General features: G+C 33.6%; 1 non-coding gene and 1 pseudogene across 1 annotated transcript; one reads left to right on the top strand and one right to left on the bottom strand.

Moving 5' to 3' along the window:
- Nucleotides 1-940: 940 nt before the first annotated feature.
- Nucleotides 941-3,408, bottom strand: LOC142555597 (ATP-dependent Clp protease proteolytic subunit 4, chloroplastic-like; annotated as a pseudogene).
- Nucleotides 3,409-3,864: 456 nt separating this feature from the next.
- On the top strand, nt 3,865-4,048 carry LOC142504709 (small nucleolar RNA snoR143). The gene has a single exon (XR_012804331.1). It is a non-coding gene; the product is annotated as a small nucleolar RNA snoR143 (small nucleolar RNA).
- Nucleotides 4,049-6,000: the final 1,952 nt, after the last annotated feature.

Below are 6,000 nucleotides of genomic sequence, written 5' to 3'. Positions count from 1 at the left end.
CCTAAATTTGACTAAATATTATAAAATTCTCTTAGATTTTAAAAATTTATATAAACTACGTACACCTGAGAGCCCACCATGCACTACACAGATTTATTAAAAAGAAAAAAGTATTATACATTTTTCTTTTTTAAAAAAAAAATAATTTTGGTCATCTAGTTTTAATGCCTCGATTTTAATTAGATTAATGACGAAACATTGGTTCCATGCACTTGGAAACTTTAATCATAAAAATTAACCAAAACATTAGCTAAGAGTTGAAATTTGAATGCAGTCCTGTCCGCCGGTCCGATTATTCAATTTAAGCTAAACTTTCTATAAACAATTCGAGTTATAATATAAATTTTCTTTTATAGAAGAAAAAAAACTTAAAAATCTCAGAATATATAATGCAAAAAAACACGATTTTTTTTTGGTGAGACCGGAGATTGTCTCACGAATATTTATCTGTGATACGGATCAACCCTACCGATATTCACAATAAAAAATAACACTCTTAACATAAAAACGTAATACTTTTCATGGATGACCCAAATAAGATATATGTTTCACAAACTACGACTCGTGAGACCGTCTCACTCAAGTTTTTGCTATTTTTTTATCTACTAAACATTAATAAGTTGTTTTAGTTATTTCTATTAAAGATCATATCCGAGAAGATCTCGTGATCTGTTAGTGTTAGTGTGAGTGCAAGATTGAGTAATTTTTAAGTGGTGATGACCATGATCAGTTTGATCATGATGTATATCTTTTTCTCGGAAGAAAAAAGAATAAAAAGATTCAGCTTCGGTACATATATTAATCTTCTTATGTGTGTATTTGCATTTGATTTCATTATAGTTACCAACTTAATGTTTTTATAATGATCACTTAATGTTCAATATTTATGGTAAATAATCGAAGTTTGTTTAGGTTTACGCTTCTTGTGGAGGATTCAATGAATTGACACCCAAATCCCCAAAAAAAAAAAAAAATACTGGACCCAGTTTGTCGTAGAAAAGCAGAATTGGGTACATTACATGTGTTACAAACAAAATATTGATGAATCAATAACCACGAATCCGTCACTTTCACATTGTTTCTGGTCACAACTGGAAATTCGAATGCTGAATCAACCTTCCCAAACTTGGAACCTGTGAGAAAAGTCTCACTTGATTTGTTCATCACTTCGCCACATAAACATGATGCCCGTATGGACAAAAATACAGCCCAAAGAATCCCTCCAATATGCTTCAGTACAGTATATGATAATCACATGCCAATCTGAAGGGAGATCATGAAAAGACATCAAGATGGAACTTATTTTGCTGTAACTAGAATCATCGGCAGATGACAAAAAATGTGCTTCTAGTACTTCTAAAATCAACCTCAACAGAAAGATACAAGTCCTTTAAGCCATTGGTGAGTGAAATATTAGTGCATCAATAAACAAGCAGAATGTCAATAATTGTAGTCACTTTTAAAATTCTAAAAAATTGTTCTTTAGTTCAATGAGATGTTAAATTTAAAACATGAAGTCAAGGTTTCATCGGAAATCTGAAACATCTGTAAGTACATGTGAATCAAAGGATGTTCAGCACCAAGTACAGAAGCAAAAATGAAATTTATAAAGGATGTTACCCGAAATAAATGTCCTGACTAATATATCTCATCATCAGGGATATCAGGTGTCAAAAACTTTTTCGGAAATGAAATTTATAAAGGATGTTTACCCGAAATAAATGTCCTGACTAATATATCTCATCATCAGGGATATCAGGCGTCAAAAACTTTTTCGGTTCCTTGCTGATCTCATGTTCAGAACCAAGTACAGAAGCAAAAATGAAATTTATAAAGGATGTTTACCCGAAATAAATGTCCTGACTAATATATCTCATCATCAGGGATATCAGGTGTCAAAAACTTTTTCGGGTCCTTGCTGATCTCCTCATAATTGAATGTAGATGGTTTAACTCTTTCTGGGACATGCTCAAGTGGAATAATGCTATCCCTATCAATAACTCCATCTATTAAACCATATTCTACTGCTTCAATGGGGGACATGTAGCGATCAGCAATCTCTATCAATATCCTTTTCAACTTGTTCAAATGATCTACCAGAGCAATCAGATATAATTCCTGTGACGTTCTTCTTGTTATGCATTACCTCCTTGGCTTCAATTTCCACATCAATAGCTTGCCCACTAGCACCTCCCAATGGTTGGCGGATCATGATTCGGGTATTAGGCATCGGCGCATCGCAAAGCGCTTGCCTTTAGTGCCACCACCAAGAATGATGGATGCTGTTGATGCTGATATGCCAAGAGCAATCGTGGAGACATCGGCCCTAACTAGCCGTACAACATCAAAGATGGCCATCGTAGTGCTGGAGTAAAAAAATGCTTATGAATGAACTTGCGAAAAATTAAAGAATATATAGAAGCCTAAACCACAACTAAAACCTATTCCATGAGACGATGAACTTGGAATAGGGTTAATCAATATTTTTGGCATATAACTCCATCCAATGCAGTCACATTTAGATATGGTTCAAGTGGCAAAGACTTGACGCCATAAATAGGGGATAAGTATCTTATTATGGTCATCAATCAATACTGCATAACATAATTTAGATAGATCATAATTCATGAGGTATTAAAATGCAATCAATTCATAAACATGCTTTCACCAATTAAAGAAGTAATGGCTTCGGAGATGAGATCAATCCTTTGTAGGAGCACTAATTAAGATAACTGCACTACTGTGAGGTGAATAAAATCTTTGATTTTGAATACACTAATTTTTTTTACTAAGCTCCCTATTTTCTTTCAATGGAAGGGATAGACCACTATTATCATATAGGCGGGTATATATGGAGGTAAGCACCACGATGAAGAATCTTAAAAACAGCATAAAAAAAGACTCAGTGACACGTGCATCACAATATACCAATGATTCCGTTTAACTGGAGCATGAGAAGGTTGATAATACTAACGAAACTATTGCATAGTCATTGAAAGATTCAAAGACACATCAATCACATTATATAGAAATAAATCAAATATATGTAGTTTTAGAAGAAAGAATACGCATACGAAGCCATATCCTCCTACAGAGAGACCACTGCATACACTCCTTCAACCTGTCAATCAACTCCATACATAATGGTAAAAAAAGTAACAACTGACTAACAATTGTATCAGCGACAAAATCATCAACACTGCTGCCCAGGAATACAATGCGCTCCTTGAGCAACAACCCCATGGCGTCGGAATCGGCGCCACGCATGGAGGTGGCAGGAGTCTGAGGGGAAGAAGCTGTGAGATGGAGCAATAGGGATTCCGCCGATGGGGCGGCGACGGAAGTGCCGATAGTTTGGTGGTTTAAGGAAGTGAGGGAGCATCTGAGGGTAAGATTCGGTGTAGGGTTTTGTCACGCTGCAGGCAGATAGAAGCAGGTGGTGGAGCCTGAGGGACCTGACGGTGGCAGCGGCAGCAAGATGCAACGGAGGAGAGGTGGGAGAATGGCTCGGATTGGATGAGTGAGTCCATCGCCACACTCGGGGATAAAATGTCGGTCACCGGTCCGGAGTTTTGATCTCAAATTGCTTGGGCTCCTCCAAACGATAAATATAGGCTTTTTGAGACACAAATATGAAGCCCAAGTTGAATATATTTAAAATCTGGGTTTTCAGCAAGGGCTTACTCTTACCAACCAGGCCCATTGGCCCATTATTTCCCTGACCTAAAAATACTCTATAAATGCTCATCCTCCTCCAATTTTCCGTTTCGGTGTTAGGGTTTCTGCCTCCAGTCCAGCAATACGGTGATTTCTTCTCCGGCGGCGTTTCTCGCAATTAATGGTAAAATCAATATAAATCTGATATTGCACAGTGTATCAGAGGCTGCGCCCAGAAACTCTTGAAAAAGAGGAAAATGGAGTGGTCTGTTGATCGATAGTGCATAAATGGAAAGCTGAGCTTCTATCAGTGGCGGCCAGACAACCGCTGAGATGGATCCACAGATGAGTGCATTCTTTGGTGCTTGTCTACTAATTCCATCTCATATTTTTGCTTCTCAATCTGAACATATAATAATAATTTATTTCTTTGGAAAATCTCCCTTAAACTTGAGATTACGAGGTTGATAAGTGATTTTGGAACTCATGGAATTATTGACAGAATAAAAGGTCAACCCGATTCTCTTCATTCATTCTGTTAATCGAGTTTAGTCCTTAATTTTGCTAATTAAAAGCCATAAATAATGAAATTGTTTTTTAAGGTCGATAATTTGGTAATTCAGACTTGTTTCAATTTTAATCATCATTGAAGTCGTAGTAACGTACAAAATGTCGATATTAGCATTAATTTGGTACCGATTCTCATAGCTTATATCACAAGTTTACAACAAAAACCATTTCATCACAAAAATAAAAATGGCTTACAAAAGATTTTAGGTATTTTGCAGGTATAACCACATATTCATGTTTTTGAACAGTGAATCTTCTTGAACAGTCTCGAAGAAGGTCACAGCACCGTCTACTCATATTGTAACAGCGGAATCTACTTTCAATTCTTAAATCAAAAGAAAGGGAATAGGTAATTCAATCAATAAGAGGATAAGAAATAGAGTACCGACCTGTTCGAACCGAACTTATGACTGAAGTTCACTTTTTTTACGGGATATACAGCAGTGCTAATACTTAGATTTTAAATTGAATGCCGAATAAAAAGCAGACATATGGGTCAAAAAATTGATTTATTTAATTGAAGTAAAAAATACTTGCAAACACTCTTTAAAATCAAATTTTGGCAGATACATATTACCCGCTTGATGATGTTACTGGTTTTTTTTGAGACGAGTTGATTTTACCGATATTTAAAATAAAAGTAATATTTTTAGCATAAAAATTATTTTTTTTTTTATGGATGACTTAAATAAGATATTTGTCTCATCATTTATTTCATATTCTATATCTTATGGATAAAGTTACTCTTGCATTTTCATAAAATGAAATATACAGTCCTTTAATTAATGAATTTGGTTGTTTTTCAGATAAGATGGAAAGATTTAATTAGAGAGAATTTGAAAGATTGATTTTAAATGACATCCATGTGGGTTATGTTGTGTAATTCAAATTCACCATAATGATCTTTGAAATTTACTTTATATTCAGCGGATCTGAAGGATTTGAACATGGTCTAAATGATATGTAATTATTGGTATGTGTTTCTCATGAAAACTTGTGAGCGTGTCAAGATATAAAATGATTCAACATCTTTTATCAAGTGTTGTGTGTATCGATTCGACCGTTCATTATAATTTTTTCGATATGATTTCAAAGGTTAAAATATAAATTGAGGAATATGATAACTTGAACGACATCTTTACAATAAAGTTTAAAGAATATGTCAAAAATTCAAGAAATCAAACTATTGGAAATTGAAAATATGCAAACAAATTATTTCATCATATTATTCAATTTATATTTTAAGCTTTGATGTCATATCGAGAGAATTATAATTAACAGTCGAATTGAGATACACAACATTTGATAAAAGAAGTGAGATCATTTCATATTTGGTACGATTATTTGTTTGGCACACCGACAAGTTTTCGTGAAAAACATGATGGTTATTTGTTTTTTTTTATTATTCTAAAAATGTCATATTTTAGCTATTTTGCCTCTCATGATCTGTATTGGATGGAATATTCTGTTCCATATAGGCTCAAATAAATCTCATTTATCTGAATTATTAAAAATATTTGAATAAATTTTTTTTAAAAAAAAATTTATTCTAATCATTTGACATATAATCGATTGTTGTTTTTTTAAAAAATAAATAAATGAATAAAATGTTATGCACATAATTTATTGTATTTTATTTATACATAATATTTATTGTTTGAACAAAATACAACACAATTTGAAATACATAGAACATACGATTTAGTCCTTGGTATACGGTGGTTATTGGAGGTTTTGTACACTTTTTTGGAAGTAAATAGAGTAAGATGGAAT

This window comes from Primulina tabacum, chromosome 9 (genome assembly GCF_025594145.1).
Source record: "Primulina tabacum isolate GXHZ01 chromosome 9, ASM2559414v2, whole genome shotgun sequence".
Classification (NCBI taxonomy): domain Eukaryota; kingdom Viridiplantae; phylum Streptophyta; class Magnoliopsida; order Lamiales; family Gesneriaceae; genus Primulina; species Primulina tabacum.
This window is presented reverse-complemented; position numbering and strand designations above follow the sequence as displayed.